The sequence below is a fragment of the Rattus norvegicus genome, chromosome 1, assembly GCF_021556685.1.
Source record: "Rattus norvegicus strain SHRSP/BbbUtx chromosome 1, alternate assembly SHRSP_T2T, whole genome shotgun sequence".
NCBI classification, from domain to species: Eukaryota; Metazoa; Chordata; class Mammalia; order Rodentia; family Muridae; genus Rattus; species Rattus norvegicus.
The window spans coordinates 257,634,307-257,652,351 of NC_141534.1; the positions used below are offsets into that span (position 1 = coordinate 257,634,307).

General features: G+C 39.2%; 1 protein-coding gene across 24 annotated transcripts in view; it reads left to right on the plus strand.

Annotated features, from left to right (window-relative positions):
• Positions 1 to 18,045, plus strand: part of Btrc (beta-transducin repeat containing E3 ubiquitin protein ligase) — a 168,831-nt gene that overhangs the window by 61,127 nt on the left and 89,659 nt on the right. The window contains exon 1 of one of the 24 annotated variants that reach the window (XM_087575391.1): positions 17,013 to 17,146. The gene's annotated coding sequence lies outside the window, so the exon portion shown is untranslated. 24 annotated transcript variants of the gene reach the window in all.

Sequence of the window (18,045 nt, forward strand, 5' to 3'; positions counted from 1 at the left end):
TGAGTTTTCATGTATGCTTCTGCACTCATTGTTGTGCTTTCCTTAAAGCCTAGGAAGACTGTCTTGCTTATTGAGAGGTAAAACATCTTAAAAAGAGGTGCCAGGCTTGATGGTGCATGTCTGTAATCCCAGCACTCAAGAATCAGTTGCATTATGAGTTTGGGGCTAGCCTAAGGCTGTATAGCAAGTTTGAGAATGGTCTGGAATACATGAGATCCTGTCTCAAAAATATTTATATGACGTGTGTGTGTGTGTGTGTGTGTGTGTGTGTGTGTGTGTGTGTGTGTGTGTGTTTAAACCTCCTGACTTGGTATCAGAGTGCCAATTATTATTATTATTTAACACACTTGTTTCCATCATTCTGGGGTGACTTAATTTATGTATGCGTAGGCACATAATGGTTTTGTTTTCAAATGTTCTTATTTTTGTCTTCATTTTAATTATCAAACATTACTAGCTGTAGAAAATAGAAGTAGAAAGAATAATGATGTCCTTTCAGATATTACCATTTTATAGTATTAGCTAGCACTTGGGAATCTCACCTAAATTACGTGCTTGCCCATGCTACAGCCAGCAGCTGCTGTTCCTGATGAGAGTGGCCACTCTTTATTTTGTGAACCAGTTGCTTACATGCTTTTAGGTTGAATGAAGTTTGAACCTGGCTTCTACTTCACAGTTCTTTTCCTTTCATATAATTCTCAACTACTGCAAAATTTACAGTGCAAAATAAGTACAGGATTCCCACTGTTCCACTGTAGCAGCGTTTGTCTCCGTGTGCTCTACTCACTGTATCTGAGGCCGTCTGCCTTTTGCCTGTGGATGTCTGCCTGGCTGGGGAACTATATCCTTAACTGTTTCAGGCTGAGGCAGGATTAGACTTTTCCAGCTCTGTCCTCCCTCCTCTCAGGCAGGCACACGTTTGTGCCCAGCATATCCAGCCACAGGGATGCGCTGCCACAGCGCTCTGTGCTGCTCTGATGCTCTGTGTCTTTGTCTCTGCCAGACTCAATTCTTTGAAGGTTGAACTACATCTTGTTCATTTATTCTTCCATTGTCAAAAGTAATATTTCATACTTCTGGTGAATTAGTGGATGAACCAACTTAGATAATTTGAAGAAAACTATCCAATAACAGCTACAGGATAAGAGAAAAAGAAAGAACAGCACTGTGTTGCTGGTAGCCCCTCCTGTACATATATACAGATGTTCTGTATTCAGAAAGAAATCATGATAATTAAACAGTCATTCCAAACATCACACATTTGCACAGAGAAAGGAAAAACATGCCGAGTCTGATTTATGGGAAGTCCTCAAATTTCATATACTTGGCTTTCTTACAGCTCACTGTGACGGGCTCCTCTGAGTTGGATTCTGTGTGCTGAATTTGGACTCTTGTTCATGAACAAATGTACATTTCAGACTATTAAAGACTGGCACTGCCAGCCAACCGGTGGTTCAGTTTCAGTGGTGTCGACATCTTTATCTTGGTGGCATTGTGTATTTGGACAATTCTTTGACTATTTTCTTGCGTTTCACCCTTACTTTGTAAAAGAATGGAGCAGAATGAAGTGCTGAGCGTGGTGAGCACTGGGTCAGAGAGGTTGAAAGTCGCACGTGGATGACGAAGTCCGACCGTAAAGCATGCGTGCAAACTGTGAGAAATAGATTTTGAAGGTTGTGCCTTCAAAGCGAAGGGCAGAGGAAAAGGCTCAGAGGGTGAGAGTGCTTGCCTTGTAAGCATGAGGAGATGTGGGTTCAAGCCATAGCATCCACATAGTAGCCAAAGTGCCTGTTTGTAGCCTCTTGTAAGCCAAGCAGTGTGGAGGGGTAAAGGGAGAGGGATGGCTGAAGCTTCCTGCCAACAGAGTCATTCCAGGTTCTGTGAGAGGTAAGAAGGCTGACAGCCCCAACACGCACCGTGTGTGTGTGTGTGTGTGTGTGTGTGTGTGTGTGTGTGTGTGTGTGTGTGTCATGAGCAAGCATGTGTATGTACATGTGTGCGGGTGAACAAAACATCTTACATTGGAATCCAATGTTGAGCGTCTATACTCCCGTCTTCATGTGTACTTTCAAGTGTTAAAGGTAAGAAATGACCCGAGTTTGTTATTTTTGTCTTATCTTGAAAATAATCTCTATTGGAGAAGTGGCATCTTGGGCTGATTGTCTTCCCAGCTGCTTGCTTTGTTATTGAACTGTTTTATATTTAAGTTTGTTAAAAACACATTTCTCAGTTGCTGAGTATTTTGACATGTCCAAGTGTAGCTAATGTTCATTTGTGGGATAATGTATGAGTTTATCTGGTATTTAGAATATGCCAAAAATCATCATCTTGTGGTCAGATTTCCTTGAAACGTTTTTATTCTTCATGATGGATGTGAAAAAAAAATCTTCAGAACATGCTTATTTCTTAGTTTAGACATATTGAATAATGGTGGATTTTTCCCTCACTGCCTTTACGCCATCAGTACCTATAATTGCAAAGGGGATGATAATGCAGACTAGTAAGCCAGGGATGCAAACCATAGGAATGGAACTGGTGGAAAGAGGGTGATGGTAGCCTTTGGAGGTGCCCTACTTAAGTGACAGATCCTCTCTGTGGGCACTTAAGACTAATCTGTGTCCTCTGAAGAGAGGAATATTGTCACTTTCTTTATGCTCTAAGATTCCTGTTATTTCCATTGCTTGTGCTCATAGAGGCCATGGTTGTGCGTGTTCATGTTCTTTCTGTGCTGTTGAGGAATTGTTAGGGTGGTTCTGTGGCTCCATGGCCATGCACACCTTCCTTCACTGTTGTCCTATAATCATGTTTGCTTCCTTTCCTTTCAAGTTTCAAGACTTGATATGTGGACTGTCTAGATACAGAATCTCGGTAGTAGGCAGGAATCAGGAAGTCTTTCTTTGTCGTTTACTTAAGCCAGAGCATTTTAAGAACTCATTATTTAAAACTAACAGGCACACCAAGAGCGTGCACTCTTGACTGTAGCTTCAAAGGACCCTATGTACTGTAGCACTTTACTGTTAGGAACTGGTGCACGTGAGTTTGTGTGTTGTGTGTTTGTGTGTTTGTTTGTTTGTTTGTTTGTTTTTTCCTGAGCCTTACAGTTCTCTGGAGACCAGATTTGTTATATTTTTTAAATAGCTATTTAGAATGTAAGAGAAGGACTTTGCAGTTTATCTCTCTCTGCTGGGTGATCGGTCACCTGCCCTAAGTTCTTAGGTGTACAGTGAAAAGCTACTGTCTGTGTCTTGGTATGAATTAAACTGGAGTTCAGTAGCTTGTAAAATTTGCATGAAGAAAGCAATTGTTCCTTTTCATACATGAACTTAAGTACCAAGTTCAAGTCAGCTTGATTTATATGTGTTGGTCCGTATAGTCATAACTAAGTGGAAAGCATGAGGTGTTAGCAGTTCTGTTAGATTTTCATGTTACACACAGACCTACTCACCACTTCAAGCTAGGGAATATAAACTTCATTATCAGCACCAAAAGCTTTACATTTGAATGAAAGCTCCTCATTAGCTTAATTTAAATGAAGCTGCTGCTGTTGTTAATGTAGTTTCTGTCTTTTGCACAAGTCACTGTTTTATATTACTTTCTTTACTGATAGTAAACCATAAGGGACATTTCTAGTTTAATATTAATGCACTTCCCTTAGATTTTTTTTAAGTAGCAGGTTGTTAATTTTTTAAGCATATCAACTGTAGCATAGTATAGCCCTTTGAGAGAAATTAGTAAAATGAGGATAAGATGCATACAGGAATCCAACAGCTTGAAAATAACTGTTTGACCAAAATCTCTTTTGTATTCCCTCCCCGGGTTCTATTTCAGTGGTCCTGGAAACGTGCCTGTGCACTCTTTGCAGTGAGATGATAAAACTGAATCATGACTTTGGTGGTGGAAGCCAGAGCATGAGCTTCCAGCACCCCAGCTGGCAGGAAGCTCTCCCTAGGCTTATGAATGTAGTTAGATGGCCCCCAACTGTTTACAAGACAGCGGAGGTGAGAGCTTTGATTGACAAGTCAGAAATGCATTAGATCATTCTCTCTGCCATTCTCTGGTTCATGCTGTTAAAAATGTCAGCCTCCAAGTTTGAATGGCAGCCTGAGGGCCTTAGAAGCTTTTTGTTTTCTGAGATGGAAACACAAATTGGATGTGTGCCTGAGCGCTTCATCCTAGGCTGTAATTTCATCTTTTAGCTAAGAACCACAAGGTACACGAGCAAAGCACCCTGTAAACAATAATACTGTGGAAAAAAAATAAACAAGGTCGTGTTTCTGGTACGTTGATCCGATGGTGTCCTGACCTCTATCACGTTGAACATCTCCACTCTGATTGCTGTTCCCTTTGGCATTACAATGAGAGAAGGAGAGACTGACACAGAGGAAAGATTTAAAGTTGCAGTGTCGTTGCACAATCCTTGTATTGGTCATGAAATATTGAACTGTCAGAATGTGACACTTAGTTTTTTAAGCAACCTTTCTTGTTTGAGGTGTTCGCAGTTCATTCCTTTCTCCCCTAGTTGTCTGCTTTCATTCATAGGGTTGGAAGTAGTGGCCTTAACCACATAAAAAGGGACAATGTTAAAGAGAAGTGGCACCAGCAGAGCCAAATGAACCTAACACTTGAACAGAAACACAAACTGTGAGGTTAAAGTGGAGCTAGTAGGTGAATATCAGGGTTTATGGAGAACCCATCATAAGACGAATCACATTAGGTCTCACTTCTGTGTCTGTGCAGGCAGGAAGTCAGGAAAGCCATCGTGGACAGGTGTGAGACAGTGGAGTTGTCTGCTCCCTGCTGCCGACCATGGTGTGATGTTGCTGTGCAAATCCAAGTCCACACACTGTGTGTGTGTGTGTGTGTGTGTGTGTGTGTGTGTGTGTGTGTGTGTGTTTACTGTTTAGTTTTTTTAAATTTTGAATTCAGTTTGTGTGTGGGTCCTGTATGTGGAGGTCAGCACAGCTTGTCTTCTTTCTCTGTGGACTCAAAGTCAGGCTTCTGGCTGAGCTGGCGCACTAGCCCTAAACCTCCACTATTGTTTTAAATTTATTTTTACTTCATGTGTATTGGTATCTTGCCTGCATTTACATCTGTACGAGAGTATGGGTTACAGACAGTTGTGAGCTGCCACGTGGGCCCCAGGTCCTCTGGAAGAGCAGCCATACTCTTTAACAATTCAGTTCATCTCTCCAGCCCTACCTTGACTATTTTAATATTATTCTAATGGAGGGTTCATCAAAGACTGAAATTTTAGTAAGAAAAATAATACTTTAATATGCAAATTTTGTATTTTATAGTAATATTAAGAAGAACTATTTTGCTTACTCTGGTGTTTTGTCTGTCTGTATATGTGTGCACAGCGCCCATGGAGGCCAAAAGAAAGTTTTGGACCCCCTAGAACTGGAGTTACAGACAGCTGTGAGTCACCACGTTGGTGCTTGGAACTGAATCTGGGTCCTTTGCAAGAACAGCCAGTGCTTTTTTGAGTTGTTGTTGTTGTTTTTTTTTTTTTTTTTTCCCTTGCTCCAGAACTAAAGTGGAGGTGCTGGATTGAGCCCAGGGCCTTGTACGCTCTACATTGAGCTATATCCTAATAGCTCTTAATTTCTGTTTTGAGGTCATGATGGGAGACAGGAGGTAGAATTTACAAAATAAAGTCCCGCTCCGATGTATCCAGGGCTACATACTACTTCTAGAAATAGAGTGCTTAGAAAGTAAGACCCAAACCAAGAATAGTAAGAACTAGTTATTGTTGTTTTTAAGTATTGCTTGGTAGTTTTAAAACACAAATATTGACTTAACATTTGCTTATAAGCTATAAGAACCTACTGTCTCTAACATAGTAGGGGAATTTGAAAATAAACACTCCTGGAAATTGATTTCTCATTCACTGATTTTCAGAGGATGAGAGGAGACAAATTTCTGTTTGTTTTTCTATTTAATGTATGTGTGATGTGCTGCACCCACATCTGCAGCCAGAAGAGGGCATCAGATCCCCTATAGATGGTTGTATAAGTGGTCGCTGGGAATTGAACTCAGGACCTCTGGAAGAGCAGCCAGTGCTGTCCACCGCTGAGCCATCTCTCCAGCCCTCAAACACTGTATTATGAGACACGTGACATACTGTCCTCTGGTTTTCTTTCCAATACTGAAATTCCATAGTTCTGTAGATACACTGATTTTTTTTTTCTCATGATCTAAGCCTGATATAAAAGTAATAAAGTTAATTCTCACAAGGTGTGGTGGTGTAAAAGCCCTCAGTGTCCGACCTGTTAACTAAAGCTTTAATAATAAGTACAGCATGGGAAGAAATTTTGTGGCCTCCCTGTATTAGGGTCATTTCTTACATTCTAGATTTTCTTTATTTAAAAGAGTGTTTGAGGGCTGGAGAGATGGCTTTACGATTGGTTTTTGTCAGGGAGTCATCTAATCTGTGCTTGATCAGTCTGTACCCATGTCGGAGAGGTGGTGCCATGAGGTTTCTTGTTCTTTCCTTTGTTCGATGTATTAGAAAGATTTCTTTCAAGGAGTCAAACTTTAGTTCACTCATAACAATGTGTTATGACTCTCTGTTTTGTAGTGATACGGAATAATTGTTCATAAACAGTTGTCTCCCATCCCTATATTGTCAGTTTTACATGTGGAGTCAGCTGGTTTGGGAGCAGAAAATGTAGTTAGGCCTGTGATGTGTACTAACCAGACTATTTTCTGCGTATCATTCCTTAAACAATACATATGTGTAATGGTTGCAATTAAATAGGTTTCAAGTAATCCAGAGATAATCGTTTGGGAGGATGTGTGCCAGGAAATATATACTGTTTTTGAGATCCCTGTACTTAGCTATGAGGGATTGAGGGTCCTGGGACTGATCTTTCTGGATTCTGAGTGACAAGTCTGTTTATGTGCTGAGAGCTGTAAGGTCGCTTTATCCTCTGTTACCCGTGTGGAGTGTTTCAGATTCTGTTGGGTTTTTTTTTATTTTTGGGGTGGGGGGGTACCAATCATGATTTCTGTCCTTTTCATAGCCATATTTTGGGATCCGTGTTCTGGTTGTCCTCCTGTCAATACACCCTCATCTTGACATTGCCATCATTGTGGTATGGAATGCATGGCTATGTACACTGCAGCAAAACCAGCAGACAATAAGAGGCCTGGCAGTGTGGCTCAGTGGTAGTGTACCTGCCAGACACATGTGAAAGCCTCGGGTTCAAACTATAGCACTGCATAACCTCATGGGAATCCTCTACAAGTGCACTGTGTGAAGCATAGTGAGGTAGATTGGCCTTTGGTGGGAGGGGTTTCCTTGGCTTTGTTTGTTTGTTTAAGACAGGGTCTTACATTGTAGTCCAACCTGGCCTCATACTTGAGATCTTGCCTTTTGAGTACTAGGGTGGCATTTTGTTATATTATAATTTAGAAAATGTAACAATTACTGTACCCTAAAATTTCATACTTGTTTATATCGATGATAGGAACCTTTCTAAGAGGTTAGCCTAGGTTTGTTTCCTCTCCTTTGAAGTCAGAGAAGCATATGTAAACACTTTGACAAATGATATAACATAGTAGTGTTATCTAAGTCATACAGGTATTTGAAACCTAGCTCCAGTTCCCGAAGATGTGAACATCTGCTTAGAGGTACTGTAGAGCTCCACAGTGCACTAATTGAATTACTCTTTTCTGGAGTTGTCGACTGCACTAATTGAATTAGAGGGAGAGAGAGAGGGGGAGAGGGGGAGAGGGGAGAGGGGAGAGAGGGGGGAGAGAGAGAGAGAGAGAGAGAGAGAGAGAGAGAGAGAGAGAGAGAGAGAGAGAGAGAGAGAATATGAATGAATATATTCCAGACTTAGTGGGAGAAATATGTTAAAAGAGATGACTGATGGTGTGTACTGTGCTGCTCTCTAATGGCAGCCTCTGGAACTACTCCATGGTCTCCAGGGAAGAGAATGTAGTCATGTGATCTAGTGTGACCTCAGTCTAACCCCACCCTGCTTAGTTCAAAAGGTCCTTGAATATGTTTATTATGAAATGAGGGGAAAAACAATCTGATTAATTTCTTACAGCTACGATGTATTTTATTAAAGAATTTTTATGAACAAAAGTATTCAACTGAATTAAAATTTTCTAACCTTTAATTTGTAAAAACTGATTATGGCATTTTTTATTTATACATTGCCATAGCGTAATAAGCAGGATGAGTAATACAAAATTTATTTGTACTCCTAAATATAACTTCTTTCTGGTGATCAGAGCTACTTTCTGGCAATGAGTAATTTAAAGTTGATGTGAGCTGCATAGCGCATAACTTTAATTCCAGTACTTGGATTAGAGTATTTGAGACCAGCCTGGGCTATGAGGCCTTGTCAGAGGACAAAGCAAAACAACCAAAGAAGTTAGGAGATCTTGCAAGTATTTGATTCTGCTTATATAAAATAAAATTTTTCTATAGGAAAATTTAATTACTAGATAGCTTAAATAAAATTTTAACAAATTTGGCTGTGTTTGAAACCCTCCACAGTGAAGTAGGGAGTATTTTTTGTTTGTCTGTCTATCTGCTTCTATCTTTCTTTCTTTCCTTTTTTTCTTTCTTTGTTTATTTACTTGGGGCAAGGTCTCAGTCATCTCCCCTAGGCAAATTTAAACTTATTGTGGCTGAAGTTATCCTTAAATGCTTGATTTTTTTTTTTAATTTGGCCTCCACCTCCTAAGTGATAAAATAATAGGCATTTGGCACCACATTTAGCACAATTTAGTAATGTCTAAAGACATCATGTAATGTAATTCTGTGCAGCACGAAGGGAGGCAGAAGACAAATGAAGCCTGGAGTGATAATGGTACTCACCTTTAGTCCCAGCACAGAAGAGTAAGATCCAAATGGATCTCTGTGAGTTCAAGGCCAACCTTATATTCATAGTAAGTTCCAGGCCAGCCAGGCTACAAAGAGAGAACCTGTGTCAAACAAGCACACAAACAAAACAGCGACAACCACCACCACAAATGGCCAGACGGTGATGGCACACACCCAGCACTCAAGTGGAAGAGGAAAGTGGATCTCTGATTTTGAGATCATCCTGGTCACCCTGACCATAACAAGTCCCAGGACAGCCAGGACAGCCAGGCTCCACAGAGCAACTGTGTCTAGAAAAACCAAACCGAAACAACAAAGCATTATGAACCACCATATTGTGGTTCCTTTTAACTCTAGGCATTCTAACTTGTAAAATAACTCTTCTTAGTAGAATGATACATACATTAATATGTAGACATACTCATATATAATACTCACTGGATATGCGGAGTGTGTTTGTGTGTGTACTGCCATTTCATTAATCAGAAAGTGCCATTGGATGCCTTTTTGACTTTTTGAAACTCTTCTTTCAGTTAGGGCACAAAGCACAGAAAAACTTATAATTTTTTCTTAGGGTCTTATTATCAAAATACGTTTGCATCTGCCAATATTGTATTGAATATGAGTGTGTGTGTGTGTGTGTGTGTGTGTGTGTGTGTGTAGGGTGTGTGTGTGTGTGTGTAGGGTGTGTATGTGTGAGTGTGCATGTACATGGAACCCAGATTGACAGGTGTCCTCCTTCATTGTGATCCATTGTGATTATCCACTTTTTAAGATATATTTATTTTATGTGCACTGGTGTTCTGCCTTCATATTTGTCTGTATGAGGGTGCCAGATCTCCTGCAAATGGAGTTAGAGTCGTGAGCTGCCGTGTGGGTGTTAGGAATTGAAGCAGGTCCTCTGGACAAGCAGCCAGTGCTCTTATCCACTGAGCCATCTCTCCAGCCCCCTGTTTTCAGCTTTTGACTTAGGCGAAGTCTCAGCAGCCCTGCAGATCTAGCTAACCAGCAGCTTGCCCTTGGGTTTACTTAGACCTTTGCTAGAATGACGGACTTAAGTCCAATTATCCACGTGCCACCTCCTTAGCCCCATGAATATGCTGATATTTTGGGTCCCTTTTTTGTTGTTGTTAAGACTGAGTTACTTGAGTTTCATGTATTAATCACTTTGATTAAAAAAAAAAGTCAGAAATAAGATATGTAGTTTGCTTACTTGCTTGTTTGAGGCAGGGTATCATGTAGCCCTGGCTGACGTGGAACTTGCTTTGCTCTGTAAACGAGGCTGGCTTCCGATTTTCAGTGATCCTTCTGCCTCCAGTGCTGAGATTGTAGGCTTGAAGCACCATGTTTGACATTAATATATACTCTGTATAGTGTCTTTAAGGACATTTTACTGAATTACGAAATACATCTGATATTATGTAAATATAAATACTACAAATAAAAGGTCCGTAACTCCACTCAACTCACCCGGATGTGTCAGGTGTTTTAAAAAAATACTGAGCATAAATTAAGATTCAGACCCTGACATCAAGGAGCTTTTAGTTACTCATTAAACATATATTGAGAACCTAGGTACAAGCTACTGTGCATATAAGGGGAGGCATTACTGTGAATCTCTATTATTTCATTCCCTTTCCCATCCACTGAGTTAAATATCTGGTTCAATAGCAGTTGAAGAAAAACAATGTATTTACTATCATATCCAGTATAACTCACCCCAGCGGAAAAGAGTGATGGATACCCATGTCACCCTAGTATATCTCTTGAATAGTTTTTCTTTTCCTTTAGACACCCTTTCAGGGGTCACTGGTGACTTTGGCAGCTCTACAGGTATTAACGTGAGATGGCATTTGCTACAGTGCCTCCTGCTGGTGGATCATTTTCTGTGCTCACTTGGGCTTTGGGAGTTACTTCAAGTCTTCTCCTATCAATGAGTTTATTCTATTCAAGGTAGAAGGTACTTATTTTAAACAGTATTTCTAAAGCTTAAATTGTCTTGGGATAAGCTCTTGATATAAAAATTCATAGAAACCCGTTTTTCACAGAGTGTGGTAACTCCTTGCCATAGTGCTAGTGTGTTACAATTCACATTGGCCAGGTTGTTCTGTAAATTAAACACTGACAGCTACCCTCAGGGGAACAGCCAATGTATTTATGATGATGTGCTGATTACACAAAATACACTGCAAGCAGAAAACAGCTGCAGAGAACAAACCTCTTAAAAAGAACACAATTACAAATAGCACCCTCAGTGTTTCTAGTGGGGAGTGTAGAATACAGCATGCTAATGCAGTTTCTTACTTAGTCTGCCTGAAAACAGGAAATCTGAAAGAGATAAGTTAATTTCCGTGGTGCCAACATGGTAGTGCACACATCCCCTTCCTGAGCAGGACTAGTGCACAGATTTCAGGTGTGGAGGGGCCGGGGTCCTCCTCCCATTTTTGTTACTGGGTTTTATGGTGCTTTTCTGGTATACAGAAAGGCATAGCCTTGAGGGGTTAAGGGTCATGGAAACTTGAAGGAGAGTACACAATGGATTGGACAGGTGGACACCTAAATCATGGGCAAATTTTTCTGGAGAAGTTTGATGTTAGGGTTCAGATATCAACATTTTGTTCATTTTTAGCACTGCTAATAGTATCGAAGATGTTTGCCCTTGGAATTAATAAAAGAAATTATGACTCTGTGATAATGTCTTTGTGATGTTTTAGAGTCTGCTTTTCAGAACTATGGTGTTTTCAAACTGGAATAGCTGGGTTTGGGGAGAATTTCAGAACCGGGTCTCATGTGTGTCCCTTTCCGCCCTTCATGTTACTGTGGACTATGTGTGCATGGCACATAGGAAAGGAAATTAAACAGTTTTCCTTCTCTCTGCCCGAGCTTTTCTCTTTTAGAGTTAGGGGCTGGTCTCTATAACATATATCTCGGCTGCTGAGAGTGCTAGCCTCTGCTTAAATCAGTAGAATAAATGTTGATCTCCCACAACATAAATTTACTGGCATCAACTGTAGGTATATCAGGGAGACGTAGTGATTGGAAACAGTTCACTTCACCGCCTGAAACTAAGAATCCACTCCTCAGTATATGGATCACTGGTATGTAATAATCGACTATTATTGGTCTGTCTGTTGGTCGCTTTTTAAATCAGTTTGGAACCTCCTGGAGTTATTTTCTTGCTCTGCTGACATCAATCCCATGTGGCAGAGGAGTTGTGTATAATCGCTTTGGTTTAATCAATAGAATAATTGATAAACCAGATAAGATTTAAACTGATTATAGCTTCAACAGAATTCCCCGGAGGCCTTGGACTCTCTTAATTTTGACATGTGTGTTGTGTACCCCGAGGATGAAGTGCAGTTTGAATTATCTGTTTTTATTTGCTTAATGACGGGGAGGGTGTTAAAGTCAAATGTTTAATTAACCCAGCAATGGGCTGCGTTGTCACTTACACACAGCTGATTGAGATATCTCATGGAGAACACTGGACAGGAATGATAATGTGGTGCCGGGACGGAAGATTGCTTTTGCAATCCATTTGCTGGGTCACTGCTCTGAATGTCTTATTGGATGAAAGGCATTCAGCCTGGAGAAAAAATTCAGCATTTAAGTACATTTTGTTCTCTCCTCCCCTTTGCCCCCTCCCTACCCTGAAGTTAACTAAAACAGATATGTTCTAGGTTTAATAAGCCATTCATGTACTAGTAAGAGATCAGGGTAGCCGGTAGCCCCAAGCTACATAATTTCCTGTGGAAACAGAAAAATCCTACTAGCCTCTAGGGTATTCTAAATGTTAGTTCTTTGTCCCTCACATCTCTGTCCCGTGCTGTTATTGTAGGTTGTCTTTGCTTCCCTGTCTCTTGCCTCTCTGAGTGTTTGCTAGATGAAGTCACCTCTAGGTGCACAGGCAATTCTCAAGGATCATTTTGATAGTCCACGCGGCTGGCTCCTGTTTGCTTGTATTTTCTAATCAAGTATTTTAGTGAGTTAAACTATTGAGAGATACGAAAACCTGAGAGATATTTTTGCCAATTTTATTACATGAACGACCAGTACCGTATGTATTTGATTTTTTTGCCATACGGGACTAAAAAACAAGGCCAGTAAAGTGTCCAATAGCCTGCACTGTAAAAAAAAAAAAGATGCATCCTAGGCACTTGGTGTTTTAATGACTTGCTACAGCCTATAAAATAAATATCTCAAACTTTATAATCAAATGGAAAATTCTTCTCAGGCATACAAGGAAAAGTTTTTTAAAAGGAGTCATCGTAGTTTTCTTTTTGTAATGTTCTTGCGGCTTTTTTCTTTTCTTCTATTCCCTCAAAGATCTAAGCCAACGATTTACTAATTTTTTTATTTAGTCATTTGTATTCCAGAGAGCACAATAGGGAGAAGGATACAAGATTGATTTTTTTATGTGTGTCCTCCTGAAAGCATAGTCTGGTGGGGTTTCAAAGCAATAGAAGCATGCAGCTAGTTTCCAGGAGCAGGTTGGACTTTTGCGGGTCAAGGCAGACCAGACAAGTAGCTTATCTTGAGGGACGCAAGTAATAGACCAAATATAGAGCAGCTATTTCAGGAATCATGTAGGTCATTTAATTATCCATTATGATTGAGTGGCTAATGCTCTTTTGGCAATTACATGACCTCTGTTATTCTTGAAACCTTTCCAGGCCCTCGTGGGTCGAATGACCCACCAGTCAGTGCTCTCAGGCTTCATTCCACGCAGAAGGAAAGGAGATGTTGGGAAGCGCTGGCATTTAGAAATGACTGCTCTCTTTACTGACCACTCCCCAGAATGTCCTTTGTACAGCAGGCAGGGAGAGGCAACTGGTTTTGAAACCAACTGTTTCTTCATTGTCTGCAGAAGCAAGGGATGGTCATCGATTTTCACAGAGGGGATTTTGGCAGGACATACTGATGCCAAAAAACTGAATATTATACATGTCAAAGCTTTCTGCTGTGACATTAAAATTAGTGTTTTATATATGTTAGACTCTACAGTAAACAAGGCAGTTTTTTAATTTTAATTCCATAAAGTAACAAAATACTATTGGTGAGACCTAATACTAGATTTTATTGCAAGATTAAAATTACCCTAACTTAAATTTTGGTGAGAAAAGTAGCATTAAATTGAATGGCCACTTTAAAGAGCTAGACTGGGCCAAGGTTTTCAGCCTCAGAAACGAGACATTTATAAAAATCGGAGAAGAGTTGAGTTTGTAATTGTAAGGACTATGTTCTCAGTAGAAAAGACCACTGGAAAACAAGAATAGAATGTTTCTCAATAATAAAGGAAGAGAATGATCAAATATCGGTAAGTTCATACATTATCAGAATTACCCACCTGTCTTCTCTTTGGCCGCTACTTTTTTAGTTGGGATTGTTTATATTTTTGTTCCAAAGTGGTGATGAACAAAACTATAATATTCAGGAATATTGAATTAATGTTTCTCACTTATTTTTAATCAACAAAGGATTATTAATATTTCTAAAGAAAATTCTTCATTTCTACTAAGTGACAGGAAATAATTTTGTAAAAATAGTCTAGGTTTCTTATGATTATGCGTCAAGAAAACAGAGACTGTGGACAATAGTATTAGTAACTAAGCCGCAGACTGTGGAAATGTAAACAGAATGGAGCACAGTTAGTAGAATGGAGAACCAGAGGCACACGATATCCCCCAGCATTACAGCAACTTAAGACTGCAGATTCAAGGATTAGTTTTTTAAAACAACATGCAAACATATCCTTTTAACTTTTGTCTTTTTTAAATAGGAAGAATTTCTACTGCTAAATTCTTCTGTTGGAGAAAATACTTTTAAAATCCGTTATTTGTCAAAGAGCATTGTATTAAACAGACACAAACAAGATTACTTATTCCTGGGAAAGTAAAATTACTTTATCATCACAAATATATTTTTATACTACTATTGATGGAACTCCAAGTTGTGGCTTAGTTTTCATTTTGTTTGGTAGCGTTAGCATTAACATTCAAACAAGTGAATTGTTGGTGTGTAACCTTGGGCCTGTCAGGAAAGAAATGTGCTTCGCTTAGTTTTAAATTCTCAGTCCAGTCCTACCTCCATGTCAGCCTGCTTAGAAACCTGACAACACAGTGGATTAAGTTATGTTAGCTCCTTTCCTTCTTAAAAACATACCCCCCTTTCTATAATAGATGTTATAAAAAATGAGAAAGCAAGGGTTACAGTAAAAACAATGGCTAAAAAAGGACCAAGGTTAGTGTAAGAATGTAGTTAGCATACTTAGCATTTAAGAGAAAAACAAGGAGTATAAAGTGTGGTGCAAGCTGCTGCTTCTCTATTTAAACCTCTGTTCTTTAAAACATACATTCATTAAAGAGCTATGCAGGACCAAATATTTACAACCAGTGAGAAGAGCAGTTTGTAATTGTAAGAAATATTTGATAAAATAGTTAAGTTTTGCAGGGTAATTAGAATAACTTGTTAATAATAAAGGAAATAAGAGAATGGCCAAATATAATCAACTTTACAATAAGAATAAATACCAAAACCGGAACACAGAATGGTCCGTGTTGATTGTTTTGTATTGTTCTGTAATTACTTATTTAGTTAGGGTGCTTTATATTTTTGTTCCAGATTGGTAATCACTTGGGTGATATTAACACTTCAGCAAGTCTTAAATTTCTTTGATGATATTGTTGAACTATAAGTAATACCTAAGCAAGGAAGATACCCAAGGCAAGGAAAATAATTTTAAAAGAACCTAGAGAACACGTGAGGAGTAGGCATGCTAGAGGTCACAGTTCACCGGGGACTGGGTGGATGTCCCAAGGCTCTCTAACTGCTGGCCTGAAAGGTCTATATAATGCAGATGCCTTTGAAGTACAGTGTTAACCAGGTGTTCTTAGGAGAAGCAAGATTCACCTCTTAACTTGCACGCAAATAACTATGTGATGATCCCTGGAAAAGATAATATATTAAAAAAAACAGCAAAGGAAATTGGGCACAGATGAAATTCTCCCCAGTACATATTCAGGAGGGATAAGAGCTTGAAGAGGGCAAGATACTCTTTAATTGCTTTTAAACTTAAAAGTTTTGTGTAGAAGTAAATTAAACTACTTGTGGTTTTGGTCATATGTTAGATATGCTTGGCTTTTTATTTGAGTCTTTCAATCTCACATTCTCTTGGCAAATATTACACCTCATTTTACTGTGCTTATTTAGCCTTGTGAGTTTGAGGTGAGGGGGCTGGTTTTTGTTTTTGTTTTTATTTTTGAGACAGGTAACCCTGACAGCCCTAGGAACTCAGAGGTCTGCCTGCCTCTGCCTCCCAGAGTGCTGGGCCTAAAGTATGCACCACCACCACCCAGCTGTTTTTGTTTTTAAACCATGAAATATATGTATGAAAATATTTTTAAAAGGAATATTAGTTCTGGTCTGACAGGAAAATAACCAGCCTATGCGACCATTCAGGGGTTTACTTTCTTGTTCTAGTTCAGTTTGAAATATTAAGCCATATTATTAGAGCTTGGTGACTGCATTGTCATGTTCTAGTGAATAAAATACTTTTAAAAATTCACAGTCTACAAATTTGAAAAGATAAGGAATAAAGTATGACTTGATTTTCAATTAAGTCTTTAGAACCCAAAAACTTAGTTTAATGTTTAAATAGACTGTTATTCTGGTGTAGAACATGTTAACTCAATTAAAAATTCATATATATATGTATATACACACTTAGAGTCATTGCTAAGTTGATGTTCAAATCTTTGATTAAGAAGACACAAAGCTAAATATGTTCAGACAGCTGTCCTCTCTCTCTTCAGAAAACAGAGATAACCGTTTTAGCTGTTTTGGGGCATGGTCCCTATATTGATTGCTGCAAATTTGTTTTTCTCTTATATCTTATACTTTTAATGATAAAATACTAAGATATTGTCTTGATTACAATGCTTCTTGGCTTGAGAGTGAGCAGAAGCAGCACCGGCGCCCTCTTGTCTTGTCTCCCCTAGAACAGCTCTTCTCTGTCTTTATCAGAGCGTCTCAGTGCTGAGCTGAGCTTGTTTATCTTAGAAAAGCAGGAGGCAGGCTTTTAGGGAGTGAGCTGCATGTTCCAGAATAACAGGCACCAATGCTGTTTGACTTGAGGAACATTTGATCTCTTACATTAACAGCCCATGTCACTGTAATAGCGAGGACAGTCGGGCTGTTCAGTTTTCTATTATTTTAGCTTTGAAATAAGCGTTAGTGCTGCTCCAAAATCCCTGTGTATAAAACTGTACACTGGCTGTCCCCCAGGACTCGTGAGTAAACAAGGTGATGTGTGGCAGAGGGAGGATATTTTGCTGGCTTTGTTTTAAATAATAACTGTCCCAATCTGAAGATGCTCTTTCTGACCCCTGATGGCGTGCTGCATGGCTTGTGTGCATTTACAGACCTAGCAGTATCTTGAGCAGATTTTTGTTTGTTACCAATGTTTGTACTTTCCTTCTATTAACTTGAATGTTTATATTTTCTTAATAGTGAGGAATTTAGGTTTTCTGAAGCTTAACCTCAAAGATTGTTCACACATTCTCCAAATAGACAGTTTGCACAATGGTTGTTGCAAGCAGGCAAGCAAGAGTTTAAGAACTGTGTTTGTCAGACTCTAAGACTATTTTGCTTTGTCTAAATGTTCTGCTGATAATTTCTGTGTTGAATAGTTTGGCAGTTGGAGTCAGGTTGTGGTATTGAAAGAATAGAAAACAGAATTTCTGAAATGAAATTGGGTTTCTTTCTTTTTGAGAAAATCTATTCTTTTAATGACAGAATGTAGCCTGTTTTAATCATGGTGAAACTGGCCCTGATTATTGAATTCCTCCCTTCTTCTTTCCTTTATTTCCTCGTTTTTATTTTTCTTGCGTAATAAAATACTACTAGGCCACCCCAGTACTTCTAATTTAATATATAAACACACACATACACACAGCCAGCACAAGCATAATTGTTCGAAAGGCAACCATCTACCCAGGGGATTGTTCTAACTACTGAATGTGTCAGTGTGTTTGACATGACATATTTGTAATATCTGTGAATACAGAAAGCACTTTCTTTCTTAGCTGTAGGTATCAAAGCAGTAGTGTTTTTAAGAGTTTGTGCTGTGCAGATTCTGGCTTGTGAGGTAATGACAAGTGTTTGCCTGCATAGACAATATATTTTTCTCCCTGAGGCCCCCA